At 40.1% G+C, this 16,286-nt stretch overlaps 1 non-coding gene and 1 pseudogene across 1 annotated transcript; one reads left to right on the forward strand and one right to left on the reverse strand.

The window, feature by feature from the left end:
• Positions 1-6,330: 6,330 nt before the first annotated feature.
• On the reverse strand, positions 6,331-7,201 carry LOC147439101 (uncharacterized; annotated as a pseudogene).
• Positions 7,202-10,992: 3,791 nt separating this feature from the next.
• On the forward strand, positions 10,993-11,302 carry LOC147439102 (signal recognition particle RNA). Its single transcript, XR_015184684.1, has one exon.
• The last annotated feature ends 4,984 nt before the right edge of the window (positions 11,303-16,286 follow it).

Here is a 16,286-nt window from a genome sequence, read left to right on the forward strand (position 1 = left end):
AATTGATTGGACCCCTACAAGCTTAGTTAATCACATGCTTTAGTTCAATCGAGCAACCATGCTAGCCTTGGGACAAGTGTCCCCCTTTCCCCTTTAAAGGAGAGGACCTCATAAATGCATAAACAATTAATTAAATTAGCTAAATTATCATTGGACTCCTTGAGAGGCCAACCAATAGGCTTTAGGCACACCATGAGGGCAACATGGATAGGAACTTAACAAGAGTCCTTGTTGCTACTTTAGACCAAGCTTGCCTTGTGTGAGGGTGTGTGTGTTCTCTCTCATGCTCCTCCAATGAGGGCTCCCCCTTGAGTAGGAAGCTTCTTTGATTTTTGGGAACACCTTGAACCCCTTAAGCACCTTAGTCATGGAAAACCTTAGCACCTTAGTCATTAAGCACCTCAATCACCTTAGTCAGCAAGCACGACAAGCACCTCAATTTTGGCCGAGTTCTCCCCTCAAGCACAACCCTAGCTTGAGGGTTGCCTAAGGTCAAAGTAATTTTAACACTAACCTTTGGAGGTCTTTAATGAAGCTAACCCTAAGGTCTTTTAGCTCCATTAGCTAGCCTTGCTCTTTGGCAGACCATCTCTCATTTGGACCCCTTGAACCTTGGCTCTGTGTTGAGATAGATCCATGAGCACATTTCCATATTCTAACCCTTTTTCTTCCCGTTTATTCTCACACATTAAATGATCAGTTTAATATGAGAAAATCATTTGTGTTGGTTTGATATTAGATTTTATGATGGAGGATCAAGGAGGAGAAGAGAAAAATGGGGCAAAAATGCAAAAATAAACCCGTAGGTTTGTTTTGCAGGTGGCATCGGTATAGGCATAAAAATTCCTTTGAAATTGAGAGAGCTATAAGATCACCCTCATCTTCTGTATCAAAACAAGTGCTCAACTTGCTAGTTTTTGCACAAATAGGGTGTTTTATTTGCTTGTGCTGCAATCTTTTATTTGTCTTTACTCCTTCTCAGCAAGGGAACTTGGAGTCTCTTCTTCTTCTTCTCTAGTTTGCACTCTTCTTTTTCCTTTACAATATCCTCTTTATTTGTAGGTTAAGCCTTTATGCTCTCCACATATTGGGCTAATGTGAGAACCATGCTATTGATGTAGTCTACAATTGCTTATCATTGAGGTTGGTGCACACAAACTTGGAACATGAAGTAGATCAAGTATTCCTGCTTATTTTTTACATGTGACAGGTCTTGTACTTGAAGCTGGATTCATGTTTTCATCTCCAAATATGCTCACGGTTGCTATCCTTGAGCAAAGATTCATGCTTTCATCCATAGTTATGCTCGCAACTCGCTTGCAAATCCTATGCTTGAGAATACGATCATAGCTTTGGCCCCAAGTGTGCTCATGGGCCTTGTGCTTGAATTTGGCTTCATGTTTCCTCAATCGATTCACGATGCTCAAAGATGGGTTTATAGTTTCATTCCCTAATCTTCTCTTGTGAATAGGAATTCAATGGCTTCTATTAGATTAGGTTTACACATGAACTTGATGGACTACATAACCAAACTTGTTTCTATTCCTACAAAGATCATTCACATGATGGAACATACACATGAATCTTTAAAAAGGGTGATAAACATGATGAGAATCTAAAAAAGATGGATAACATGATTGAAAATACATGTGAATTGAAATGAATAGGGTAATAATCAGAAACCTACTTCTTTAAGGGACAATTGTCTTGAATGTCTAGAAGGAAATGCTCGTACTCCTTGAATGACAACTTCTCCTTTTGAACATGAGGTTTTTTGTCTTCAAGGCTGGATAAGAACTTCTTTAGGATGGGAGATTTTGTCGCTTCAAGGCTGGTTAATCTCTTCCTTTCTATTGTAACTTGTGTATTCACTTTTGGTATTGTGATGGGGGCTTCCTTTTTTATATGTTTGCATAGGAAAGAAGGCTTCACGTGTACTCCACATGTACCTTGCCACGACCAAAAACTAGTCCTCCATAAACTACTAGCCCATCTAATATCAACAAATGTCAATTTTCAAAGCCCATCTCTTACATGGATGCACTTTTGAAGTGATTTAGCCATGCTTGGAGAATTTCATCTGTCATCCATGATTTTCTTTGCATTGCCATGGTTTCTCCTAGTTCTCAATCTTCAATGTAATTGTCCTTCATTTTATTGCCTTTGAAGATGTATTGACATGGGATTGCTTGACATGATGCATTCACTCAACAAAGAACAATCATCCACTCTATAGAATCACATGTAATTTCGTAAACAACCTTTGCTCCTTTTCAAGAAAGGTTTCTCATGCCTTTATCATGAGAGCCTTCAAACTCTCTCCTCTACATTCATATGTTCACAGGTGGATATTTGTTATCTGCATACAATTACGCCAAATTGTGATGTAGAGATTTTACTATTTCTTGTTAGGACCTTGTCACCCTTGAATGATCAAGACCTTTTGAAACTTTGAACACCAATTGAGGATGACGCTTATCCCACCAACTTTTGCCTAGAAATCCATTTGTGAAAAGTGTGTGCCTAGTCATACGTATTTTTTCAATCTTGAGTTTGACATCTACGACAGACACTCCATGTCCTGAGGCACACTTGAGAATATTTATCAGAGAAAAATTTTTTTCGTTCATTGTTAGCGAGGCCATAGGGCCTTGTCTCTTTTTCCATGTTTTTCCCTCTTCAACGTTTTTAATTATGGATATGCTGATGCCAAATTGGATTGAACATTTTTGCAGGGAAATCCCCTTTGTGAGAACCTATTGGAAATGGGGTTGCAAGGAAGCACACACAGCTTGGACAAGACAAAGAAGCTCAAGGCACACAACAAAGAGTAGGATTTCTTAGTTCACAACAATGAAAGATAAGTTGGCCCTAGAGTGATGGGTGTATATACAATGCATGGGGGGAAAAAACTCCTAGTGAGGGTAAAAATTCCCCCATAGTCCTAAGAGTGTTCACACACATCGCTACCACATATGTAAAGTAACTAATCCCCCTTGGGAGTGATGCGATGAACAAGAGCTAGCACATAGAGTATAGGGAAGTGCCATGCCGTGAGGTTATGATCAGTCCACAAAGGGGAGTCAGCCCAAATCTTTGCAAAAAGCTTCGAATTTTTCACGGGACAATGCCTTTGTGAAAAGATTTGCAAGGTTATCATGTGCTAGCACACAAGCCAAATTGATCTCTCTTGCTGAGAGTCTCTCTCTGACTGACATAGTGACAATGCACCTCAATGTGCTTTGTGTGAGCATGAAAAACCGGGCTCCTTGCAACTACACAATGAGAAAAATTGGTATTTTTTTGAGTTTTGTGTAAAAAATAGTTTCAATCATTAGGGAATTTTACTCTCAAATGGGGCCTATAGGGACTTTGACTTTCTACCTCTTGTCCAAAATGGCGTACGGTAAATTTTTTACAAATGAAATAAAAACTTGTTGGACCTTTTAAATTTAGAATGTACTCATCGAGATCTATTCATTGATATATAGCATGCCATGAGATTCCTTATAATTTAGAAGATTCTATTTTTTGATGTGACAACTCCGTCTTATAAATGGAATCTGGGTCCCACATTTCATCTTTAGTGGGGAGGCCATAGATTATACAAATCAACTCCAAATTTTCCGGGGTTTAGGGATTTAGAACCTACTCTCTAAGATATTTCCAATGATATGTTGGTTGATAGGGTTTTGACAAAGCGTTTATGTACTTCACCAGGTTGCCCCTTATGGGGCCCCTTTGAGAGTCTAGATTTTCCCTAATGGATTTGAAAAACAAACAAAATTTGTTGGCTTCCTGCAATATTTCCAACACTTTCAACACAACTTTGTAGGCACCAACCATCCCCATCAATCAATATGATTGGGTATTTCCCTTCTGCCTCTTTGTTCATCTCATGGAGCATGAATTACAATACGATAAATATGTATGAAAGGTAAGAGAGCAAGAACCATTCAATTAAGAGAGTGTATGCCCTTTGAAAGGGGTATAAAACATCATGTTCTTTGGTTAGGATGCTCTCAGAGCACCCGTCTTTCTCGTGAAGAGCCAAGAAGCTGGTTCCTACTGAAAAAGTGGGGTGTGCGCGAAGACACAATTTTTTTGGGATTCTCTTTCTCTTGTCATACATGTATCCAAAAATAGAAGTGGTTGCTTTTCACTTAAACTCTAAGAATAGTAGGTGAAGAAGATTTCTATTTAGACTGCTTCTTCTTTTGAATGTCTTTTGAGAATAAAACATAAGCAAAATTAATAAAATGTCCAAAAGTAGTAATTATGATCAATAGTCCACCATGATAGGGAAACGACTACCCTTAGTTGTGGAAAATATAAAAAACTAGGAATCTTCAAAATTTGTGTGGAGACAAGGCAGATCTCCACACGATATCTGTTGATGAATCAAGTAAAGTCCTTAGAGGAAACTTTCCACTACTCATCATAATATCCTAAAAAGAGGAAATAAAAAAGGTAAGTGCAATGCACATATCCAAATATCTATGAAACTCAAAGACATCTTTGTTAGCGGGCCCTCTAACAAAGACAAAAAGATCATGACAACAGTAAAAAGCAATCACCTTTTACAATGTTCAAAGGGAAAAACCTCATTCACGTATTGTTCATTTTCCAAAATCTCTCTGTGTATTGTGAGGGAGATTTACATGTCCTATATTGAAGAGTATTCCAAGTATGTCTAGCTCTCTCTTTTTGTATTGAGAAGGGAGAAAGTACTTCATTACCATTCTTTTTGAAATTTCTTCCAAGTTTGTGGTTGTTTGTGTTTTTTGCGAGCCACATTCAACCAAAGAGAAGCATGTGTTGTCATTTGGTTTGCTAGACACTTTCTTTTTGTGTTGTTCACTGAACTTTTCTCCTCGAAAGTAGTCACCCAAAGATGAAAAATAAGAGAGAAGCACATGAGTATCCTTTCTTCCATCATCCTTTTCTCTTGGTACTCATCCAAGGATGACAACCAAGAGACAAGTACATGAGCATCCTTTCTTCTATCATAATCTACAAGAGTAAATGTTTTTTTAGAGATCTTGTTTTGTTTTGTCTTGATTTAAGCATCCAAAGTATGATTAATCACTTTGATAAGCCACTTATCGTTGTTGTCATTTTCATCATTGCACTTGTGGGAACTCTGCTTTTGTAACTTCTTGAGATTTTTTTGAAAGAGAGTATGTGCAACACATTCCCTTTCAAGCTCTTCAATAAGCACATCAACGATTTGATCAATAACAAGAGAATTTTGGGTGGTCATAATTGGTTAACTCAAGAAAAATAAAAGTTAAAATATAGATTTAAATCCAAAATTTATGCAAGAGTCAAAATCAAAAAAAGAAAAAAAAGAGTGTAAGAAAATGAATAAGATGAGATCTGTGTATGTTGGATGAACTAGACAATTCCACGGAGACCTCCATTGAATATGCAAAGCCTTTGAACAATCCAAAATGATGAATAGAAGCAATTGAGAGATAAATTCCTTGTTTCATTGATGATTATAGGCTCTTTGATCGACTTTGAGGCTGATTTTCAACACTTTGTGATTGCTCCTTATGAGTGTGAGTGATGCATGAATTGTCTTTGTTGATCTTCTTCAATTGTTTGCATCCTTTTCTTTGAAATAGGTTGCTCGTTCTTATGATTGAAACTATTGAGATGAGGAAGCTTGTTGTTCTTGCATCTTTAGCAAAGAGAGAGCCTTCCAAAAGCGATCTTCTTGAGAGTATTCATGCCAAAGTTATTTGATTTGTCCACAAGAAGCACTCTTCTTTGATTCTACACACAGTTCGGAGCGTTTTTAAAAGCTCCAATACCACGGTTTGTTTCTTGAAATCTTCCCAACACTTTTTCACTACTTTGATTCATTAAATCAAAATAAATTTAGAAAAATTATTGATTGAATAATCACAAAATACAAAGAGAACAACATAAAAAAGAATCAAAAAACAAGACACCATACTAGGTATTTGCCTTTCACCTCTTATTCATATCATGGAGCATGAATTAAAATTCCACCAATAGAAACCCCTTGTTGGGTCCAACATTTGAGGATGTAGGCGGGCCAACGTTTGAGGATATAGGCGTGCATTTGTAATATCGGGCATCCCATACCACCCGGTCTCACCTCCTCAAGGTGACATCATGCACTCCTAGCCTCACGGGATAACCATTGGTACTCTACCACAACAGCGGGGGTTGATAACTACAAATGAGGCCTTAGCCTCCTTTTATAAAAAAGATCAGTGACACAGGTCAGGATTCACACTACGTCCAGTCGAACACTGGAGATCCATCTCAACGGTGTCATAGACTAGACTTCCTCTCCTATGATAGAGACATAACAATTAGAGCACTCTCAAAGTTGAAATTTGTGCTACATGGCTGGCAAAAAAACGGACCAAGTTTCTTTGGAGATATATGTGTGTTAATATTTTCCTTCTCAAGTGTCTTGTTAGTAGATTGATCCTTCTAGCCACTCTATTGCTACCTTGGTGTAGAAGCGGGAATGTATGGTGTTTTAGGCTCAGCTTTTCTTGTTGGTGTGTACACCTTGGCTTTCTTGCTTGCATTGGCAATTAGTGTATGGGAGCAGGCCTCTTCTTCATGGTGAGATTAATCTACTCTTCCTCAGATGACTTCTCAATAGATTCATACTCTTCATCAAAATCTAAATCACCATCATCATGATGATCATTGTCGTGTTTCTCACCATCCTCATCACTATTCCTCATCATCCTTTCCACTCTTCTCCTTTACACCCTTGCTCTTCTTAGACACAACACATTTCACTTGAGACTTACATTCTATAGGAGGCACCTCTAATATAGGAGCAGTAGGTGACTTTGTTGCAGGCTTGTTTGCTAGAGTAACAAACAATCCTACAACAGCCTTGTCAAGTTTAATGACCCCCAACCTACCATTCTCTTTAGCAAGAAGTGTGGATTGCTCCTCATCCTCATCTCGCACCTCAAATTTATCTCATCATCCCAACCTCATAGAGTCATCATCCCTAACAGCTTCGGTCTTGTACACATAGAAGTAGATGCTTCCAGAGCTATTATTGGAGAAGACAAAATATTTCTAGAAATGAGGTCCAGAGTCATTTCCCCCATGAAAGGGTTTCAACATTCACTTGATTTGACCTATTTTTTACTTTCAAAACACCATAAGAGATCAATTCATTACCAATGCCAAATTACCAATGTTGTTGGCAGGCATTGGTATATGCATTGCTAAAACTGAGGGAGACCCAATTTTTTGAAAAAAATCAAAATTTATAATATTGATGATTATTTAGATACATATACCAACGCCTATACGGATGCAAATTTTGACGTGCATACCGATGCTTATACGGGCGATTGTGAGTGGATAAAAATCCATGCGATACCTCTTCTCGAACAAGAGTACATATCTCTGCACGTAAATGGGCTTCATGGTGGGCACTACCTTATGTACATGATGGATCATCTCATTGGCTACTGAGTTCGTTGGACTAGTGCCTAAGTGCAAAAATAAGAGAATGATCATCTATAAGTATGGCAAGGATGTGGCACAATTCTTCCCCAGGATACATAATCATAAAGGATCATGCCCCTCCTATGTTTCTAGTGGTCACCTCTAGTGTTGATTGATGCCAAGTTTTAGTTTACTAGTGTTGCAAAGTAATTGGTCAAACATGTTGAGTTAAAAAGTTGAAAAAATGAAAAATATGTAGGTATTGTTACCATATACATGTGGTAGTGTTGTGTGAACACACTAGGACCGTCGGGGCATTTTTTCCCTCTCTAGGAGGTTTTTTCCCTCGTGCATTGTATATATGCCCATCACTCTAGGACTATCTAGCTTACCCTAAGTAATACACTCTCTATTGTGTGCCTTGAGCTTCCTTCGTCTTCTCCAAGCTGTGTGTGTTTTCTTGCAGCCCTAATTCCAACAATTGGTATTAGAGAAGGTTGCGTCCTCCCGAGCTTAGTCACCAGAGCAGCTCCAGCATACGCCTGCTCACTTTCTCCGATTTCAGTGAGCTTTGGTGAGCGTTCGCAGTTCAGCAAAAATTTTGGGAGAGCTCGTAAATCTAAGTCTGCTCATATTTTTTATTCGGGCTCATTTCAGCCTCCGTTTCCACTACAGTCAGGTTTGCACATGGAATTTTATCATTTTGTCCCATATAGCCTACTGCGGGTTGTGCTATATAGCACGTGCTGGTCTCACTCAGTTTCTCCTCATTTCGGGAAATTTTCACATCAAGTGCAAGAATTTTCCATGGCTGACAACAACACAGATGTGTTCAAGATGTTTGCTGCTGAGGACAGATTGGATGGGAACAATTACCCTATGTGGGCTTAGATGATGAACATGTTCTTGTGTCAAAGGGCCATTTGGAATATTGTGCAGGGCATTGCTGTACGCCTTGGTTCTGAGGATGTAGTCGATATTGAGGTTGTGGAAGGTCTTGCTGTAAGAGTTGTTTTGCCTACGATAGAACAAGCTCGTTGGGATGTAAAGGATGTGCAGGCTCATGCATTGATTGCGTTGTCTGTGAAGTGCACTATTAATCCTCACATTCGTTCAACGAAATTTTCAAAACAGGCTTGGAATATCTGTTTGGTCTTTATGCAAGTTGCCATGAGGCTAATAGTGCATTGCTACATAAAGATCTGGAGTTGAAGATTATGCATGTGGACACTTTCCTTGCTGGTGTCAAGGATATCAATGAGAAACTTATTTTTGCAGGTGAAGTCATTTCAGACAATTCCCTTGTGCAGACTATTCTTGATGCCTTACCAGATTCTTACCAGACTTTTGCTAGTACTTGGAGACTTATGACCCCAGGAAATTCTGAAGTTGTCAAGTTTGATGCATTGTGCACATCGCTGTTTCAAGAGTCAATTTTCAAAAAAAGCAGGAGTAGATAGCATGTAGTTGAACACGCTTTTATTGCTTCTTAAAGAAAGGGTGGTAGCAACAAAGCAACCACTTCTTATGGTTGTTCTACGAGTGGAAAATCACCTGTTCCTAATGCTTCTACTGGCAACAATTCGTGTGGAAATTCTGGTGATAAGGGCAAAAAGAAGATGTGTTGCCATTATTGTAAAGATAATGATCACTTGATAAAGCAGTGTCCTAAGTTCAAGGCCAAAGAGGCTAAGAAGAAAGAGGGTGGTTCCACTGCAAATGTTGGTTCCACTACAAATGCAACCATTGTTGAGTCTTCTGTGAAAGGAGACTCTGATGCTGATGTTGATGCAGAATGGGCCTTTAGTGCAAAGTGCACTTACAATACTGTTGTCCATCATGCATGCATGATGTTAGTTGTTGCAGATTCACATGTGTAGTATTTCAAAAGTGGTGCTAAAAGCACATTACCTCACATCGTGAATTATTCACCCCTCTTGAGTCTGTCCCTCATGGGAATTCAGTCACTTGTGCCAACAATGCCTCTTATCCTGTTCAGGGGGTTGGAAAGATTGTGCTTAGTGCTGCTAATGGTAGTTCTTTCACTCTTGTTGATGCACTTTATGTACCTGGGATCAAGAAGAATCTTTTTTCTATATCTGCACTTGCTAGACTTGGACTTATAGTCAAATTTGTGGATGACAGATGTATAGTTCATGATCTCAGTTTTGGTGATGAAATTTTTGCATCTTGTCTTTTGTGTCATGGGATATATAAGCGTTGGACAGGATACTGCCAATACTATCTACACTGACAGTCAAAGCATATTAATAATTGCGAGGAACCCAGTTTTTCATGCTGGCACAAAGCACATTGAGGTGCATTACCCGTCTTCTCCAAGCTATGTGTGTTTTCCTGGAACCCTAATTCCAACACGTATTATGAATCACTAGTAGGCGAGATACTGAATAGATTGCACGCAACTAGAAATAGGACAGAAAGAGCCAGGTTTAAAATCAAAGAATCTAGTTCTTGTAGCTTCTACTTCTCCTTCTCTAGATTATTAGATGAGCCTATGTGATGCAAAACAAGCTGGATGGGACAAATCCCCCATTGTGAGTGGGCCATGTTGTATCATTGGTAGACCCCGTATTTATACTTCCACCACCTCCTCTCGGTTATATTATTTGGGATGGTACATATATACAAGCATGTGCCTTGTTTGTGCTATGTGCCTCTAAGTGCACTCTTACCCCGAATATATTATTTGGGATGGTACGGACTCATTGCGCATACAACCGATTAGTGTATTGTGCTCGCATCCTTTGACTTGACTTAGTCACCTTAGAGAGGAGTCGGCTATAATATGGACATATTCTATAGGTATCAAGGACTAGGCCAAGATTTCCAATATGTGTTAATTGCCCGTCCTCTTGGAATGTTGTTATAAGCAAAGTGCAATAAGATAGGTGCTTATCCTGATTTTGCTAACAATCAATCGTATACCATAGAAGGAAGTCTAAGGTTGTGCTATTAGTGTGGCCGCATTTTGACCTTCCTTTTAGGACGGAAAGCAGAAGTAAATTCGAGAGTTCGCATCGCTTAAGTTGGACAACAACTAGCCAAAAGTCGATTACAAAAGCGTGAATCTCTCTTTTAAAAGTGGTCATTTATAAAGAAACCATGATGAACAAACACAATTTTGATGGTATCTTGTGGTACAATCGGCGCTTTCTTCAAATATGCGATTTTGCTAAATCGATGAGCAATAGTCTATATCATATCATGGTGTGATGAAAACTTGTAATGGATAACTCTTGCCAGGACCCAAAAGGAGCAACAAAAGGCGTGTGAAATTCTTGGGGCTCCCCATGTGCATGTCACGAGGGTTTGCATACCAGTTTTTCGAAGAGTAGATAATGCAAATGCTTTTTTATGTTCTTCATGCTTGAGGGTTTCTTTATTCGTGGGGGGACCATATTCACATTTACGCGGGATGAACTGGGAGCATATGATTATCCCACATATGAGGCGACTTTGCATAGCTCTAAGGTTCATAGGGTGCAAGGGGCCAGTCATTCTAATCATCCCGGGTGAAATGTCGCCTGTAATCCACGGAAGTGGAGGGGTTTGGGCTGGGTCCTCGGATGGAGGAGCCTGCGGCGGACAGGTCCGGGGATTCCGCACATTCTGTGGCGCGCCCGTCTCCAAGCTTGGAGTGGAGGCACGGCTTCTCCTCGTAGGGGGAGGTGTCTGCCTTCCTTGAAGTGGGGGGGACCGCGTGTAGGCCGGCAACGGAGCGACGAAGACTCCCCTCTCCCGGCAGTGGAGGGATAACGCAGCCCTCGTGTAGCCCCCGATCAACCTCCCGCCCCCGCTCCTACAGACCTCAGCCCTCCAAACAACCTTTTCCTTCCTTTACAAAGCGCGTATTCGTCGCCCCCCTACACCTTTTCCTTTCTTCTTCTTCAAACTACATACCTTGAGCGCAGCAATCGCAGATGCAAGGAAGGGGCCATGGCAGAGCTTCCTCTCTATTGCAAATGCAGAGATGCAGGGAACCTGGCCTCCTTAGCAAATGCAGAGATGAAGGGACCTGGCGGATGAAGGCATTGGCACACATGCACATTTGCACATTTGTAGATTGCAGCGGAAGCCTTCCTGATGCCTTTAACTTAAGGCTTTGTGGCCGAATTTACAGGCGGAAAGGGTGTTCGAACCCTTGCAGCTTCACCATCCTTGCTTTACTCAAAAGATGCAGAAACCGCCCAAGATATGCATATTGAGCTTTCAAAAACAGGTCATCAACGTGTCTATGTAGCCATGAAGCCAGAAGCGGATACCTGCGAGGAATGTGGTGCATGCTGACTATGGAAGCATTGCAGTGTTTGGAGCAGATGTGGGTAGATGGCGTACATCCGGAGGTCATCACATTCGTTTCTGTGCGAACACAGGTACAATCGAGAAATGCACCCAAATCTAATTAAGCAGGGAAAATTCTTTTGCTGGAAATGTTTTAGTGGACATGTATGTAGGCCAGGCATGGACCACCACCAACTCTCCTGTAGAAGCTTTTGAAGAAATGCAAAAAGAGGGTGTAAAGCCAGATTCTTGTGTTTGCTTGCGGCTTGCAGCCGTGCCAGTCTTGTACACAAGGGTCAAGAGCATTTTCAATTTTCAAATGATGAGAGAAACTTGGGCATTTAATGATCTGTATGCTCGATCCGGACATGTACGAGAGGCAGGCGAGTTTCTCAATAGTTCCCCGTGTCAGCCCTCGATAGATATGTGGACTTCTTTGCTCAGTTCATGCGAAACTTACACTGAGGAGAAAGCGGGTCACCGATGCTTTGATCAGCTTTATCTATCAATATCAACTACATTTGTTGGGCCTTCTCTTATCTAGGATACCAGTCCTGTGCCACGACACTACATGCTTACTAGAGAAAATATATATAAAGCACGCTTACTAGAGAATCCAAATTGGGAAAGGTTTGAAGACCCGATGCCACGCTTGAAAACTGCCAGTTAGCTAGCTACACATGAACGTCACAAGGCTCAAGCTCGTCTCCAGCTATGAGACAACAGAGGAGGAGCGATGAAAAGCTTGCCTCTGCCATTGCTACTGCTACTCATGCCATCACTACCTCTGTTGGAAGCAGCGATCGGACGTGCCTGCATGTGGTGGCACACCAGTGTAAGGCAACCACCAAATGGGCAAAGGCAAAAAAGCCCTGACATTCGTATTTGTCGCATGGCAAAACTCCAGATGGGTAGAGAAAGAGAGAGGCAATGCGCACATGACAGGGGCTATTCATATTCAAAGCAAACATGTCACATACATTGGCCAAGCAATGTAGAAGCACGAGTCAATCTCAAGCATTTCACATACATGCTAGGCAAGGAGGTTGTCTGGCCGCTCATGGCTCCAAGAGAGGTGGTAATGGCATGAATAGCAGTAGCACTAGCGTCTACCCGCTCATGGCTCCAGGAGAGGTGGTAATGGCATAAATAGCAGTAGCAAGAGGCAGAACGATCATCCACTCGGGCTGACAAAATCAACCTACCTGCACGTCCATGTTGTTCGTGCAACCCCCTTTAAAAACAAGACTCAACATGATCTTTTCACGCTCATGCTTTGCGCTATGTTTGGAGCAAAATTGGCCAAGGAATGCAAATCCACGATGGGACTTCGATGCGGGGCAGAGAGCATTGATGCAAGGCGTGTTGTGCTTGGTAATGGTCTAGGTTGCTTCTAGAAAATGCGGAGTGAGTGCTTTGTCCTACACACGATCACCTATGTGGCGGGCATCTCACGATATTTGTGCCAAATAGGCACAGGGCTCTAGTCGCAAGATATGTCCCCCCGACAAGGTAGAGAGCCATGAAAGCCCTAGGTTTCTTTCATCGACGGACATGAAGCAATGGATGCGGAATTGTGCAAGACAAATTTGGCAATATATATATATATATATATATATATATGGTCGCATAAGGTAACTTGTCTATGGTCATATGTATATGGATATCTATAGCCTTGCATTACTGTTTTTTTTAAAAAAGTGTTTGAGTGAGGGTCAGTAATTTATCTCTGTTGATAAACAACTTTGTCATCATGGACATTATAGAAAAACTTACTACTTATTAGGTTCTTTTTTCACTAACTGTCATCTTTGTTGTTGTGTTCTAGCTCTTTCATAGCTTTGTGATTGTCGTCGTTTGGGAAATTGTTGCATCACTAGTGTTTAAATAGTTATACTCCCTTTTTAAGTTAGTTGAGTAAGTATGCAAATCATGGGTTAATTACTGGTTGTAAATTGCTACACTGGTGTATTTTAAACACAAAGAAAAAGCCTTCTATGGTTAACTCTTGGCCTTGCTAGTCTGCAATAATTGTAACTTATTGATAGCTAGCGTAGTGCAACATTCAATTATTTGTAACTTATTGATAGCTGGGTGAGTAAAAACCTAGGGCATTTTTTATTCAAATTGTTTTGATTCTTAGTAAACAAAAACCTGGAGTGAGGGCTGCTCAATCATTCTGGTTTACAACAAATGTAACACAATGATAAAACTTGAAACCACCCCCATAGATAAGTTTTGGTCCTCACAATGCTAAATTTTTTAAAAGTCAACTTTTTTACTTCAACTATGTCTTGAAATACTTGAGAATCTTGGCCCATGCTAAAAAGGATGATACCTTGGTAGGACATATTGAGGTTACAATTTTACCGTGATTGTATAATTGGTTTTATTTAAAGAGAGTCTTATCGTATGGCGAGCTATAATTTTTGAGCGAAGGAAAATCCTAGAAAATGAGTAAAGAAACCAAATGGGTTTTGTTAAGAAAGATACATGTGAAGTTAGTAGTTTCAACATAAGCATTTCCAAGAGAAAGCACCCAATAAATCAAGATTTGACATGACACGAAGGCACTCATGCCTATAACAAATCACACATTCATCTTCAATGATAACATTGTGTTTGCAACCTCAAGAGGTCACCTATATAAACTATTCATATCATGTGCATTCAATGCCTAATTTTAAAATTTCTTATATGTAGATTTTTCATAACTAAAGTATACCCTTCTCCTATTCAATTGGTGCAAGCCCCCATCTATTGGTACCCCTCTATATGTCAGAAAAGTGTAAAATGTGGGGCTAGAAAACCCCTTATGTTGAACTCATGTAAGATGTCACAATTTTTGTGAGTGATGTCTCTCAATGTGCGACGCAAGCTTAGGAATATCAAAATTGAAACATATGTGGGTAGCCATGGTTTTGACCATCTCCTTGGTATACACTAGAAAAATGTTTCCATAAAAAAGACCCACACCCCTTTCAAACTATCATCACAGGGTCTCCGTCCTAGTGGGTTTCCAATGACTTTGTGCAACTCAGCCTACCCCATACACCCTACTCAAACTATATACAAGGCTCTCTGCTAGGGCGGTTTCCAAAGGCACTGTGTAAATTAACCAACACACAAAAATATATCATCGCCATTACGTTAAAAGACAAAAAGAGAGATTGGTGTGTCTATACTCAAATTAATAGGTACATAAGGACTCAATTGGTAGCAAGCAAAGCTCTTGGAGGCAACCATACACGGCTTTGCCAACGATCTAAACGACGACAAACAATCCGTACTGTACGACAATTCAACCGCCTTGTATTTCATTGCTGGCTTGTAGCACCACCCCAACAAAATTGGATGCCACTATTAGTGTCAAGCTCTTGAGACACAAGGAAGCAAATATCTTGTACAAAGATCTCCAAAGGTATACTACATACTAGAAGGCTTCAAATGATGTCCCAAAATTAACTGCAATACCATAAGGCTTCAAAAGCATTGAGCTCCTTGCTTCTCCTTCCAAAGCATCAAAAGAGATCATACATGGGTAAGTTGCAAGCATGCAAAGAGTGATTCAAGAGAAACAGAGTTATAGAGGGCTTCAAATAATGCCCCAAGATTGACTGGGCTTCAAAAGAATCGAGCTCCTTGCTTACCAAAGCATCAAAATAGCTCATTGATGGGTAACAAGAGCAACAAGAGCAACAAAGTTTTAAAGGTGAGGAGGGGTTGTGGCGCACAGAAGGGAAAAAGAGGAGGGAGGCTTGACAACTTAAGAAAGAGGTGGGGATATTGGGAGAAAAGTGTGACATCTCCACGTGGTAGCGATAGTGTAGAAGCTCAGGACTAACAAATCAACAACCATGGTGGCCAATCTAAAATGATGACGTAGGGATACCTTAGAATAGAGTTGGATATTCCAATTTTCAAATAAGATGTAGGTTGGGCGGAGAGAGAAGGGGGGGATTGAAGTGTTTAGGGATAGCTAAACTATTGTATGTTTTTTGCTATGCAAATTCCTTTTATGATTTGCCTTTATATCAATCATGTTTGGCTCTACTTGGTTTTATGATTGCTCTAAGTTTGAAATTCCTCTTTTGAAGATAAGTATAAAATGCTTTGATAGGAAGTGACTTTGCAAGTGATGGTTTGTAGAATATGGATTTATTTGCTAGATCTTGGTTGAGAACACTAGACGTAAATTAATGGGTCTCAAATGATGTGTAGATGTTCCTTCACTTAGATGCTCCTTAGCATTCTATTTTTTCATGGAAAGGTCCATATTTAACTACATGATCCTTACTAGCCTTTGGTTTTACTTGTCCTTTGGAATTCACTAAGATATAGTTTAATTATGATAAAATTTTTAGTATAATGGTTTGGTATGGATTCAAGATGGGATTCTTGGTCCTCTCTCTTAGTGACTTGGGACTTGTTGGCAAAAAGATACAAGTTTGCTTACTTACCCATTATGTCATTTTGTGTCCTTCAATTAGCAACTAAATATTGATCATTAATTGATTCTT

The sequence above is a fragment of the Adiantum capillus-veneris genome, chromosome 16, assembly GCF_014529385.1.
Source record: "Adiantum capillus-veneris isolate H3 chromosome 16, ASM1452938v2, whole genome shotgun sequence".
Classification (NCBI taxonomy): Eukaryota; Viridiplantae; Streptophyta; class Polypodiopsida; order Polypodiales; family Pteridaceae; genus Adiantum; species Adiantum capillus-veneris.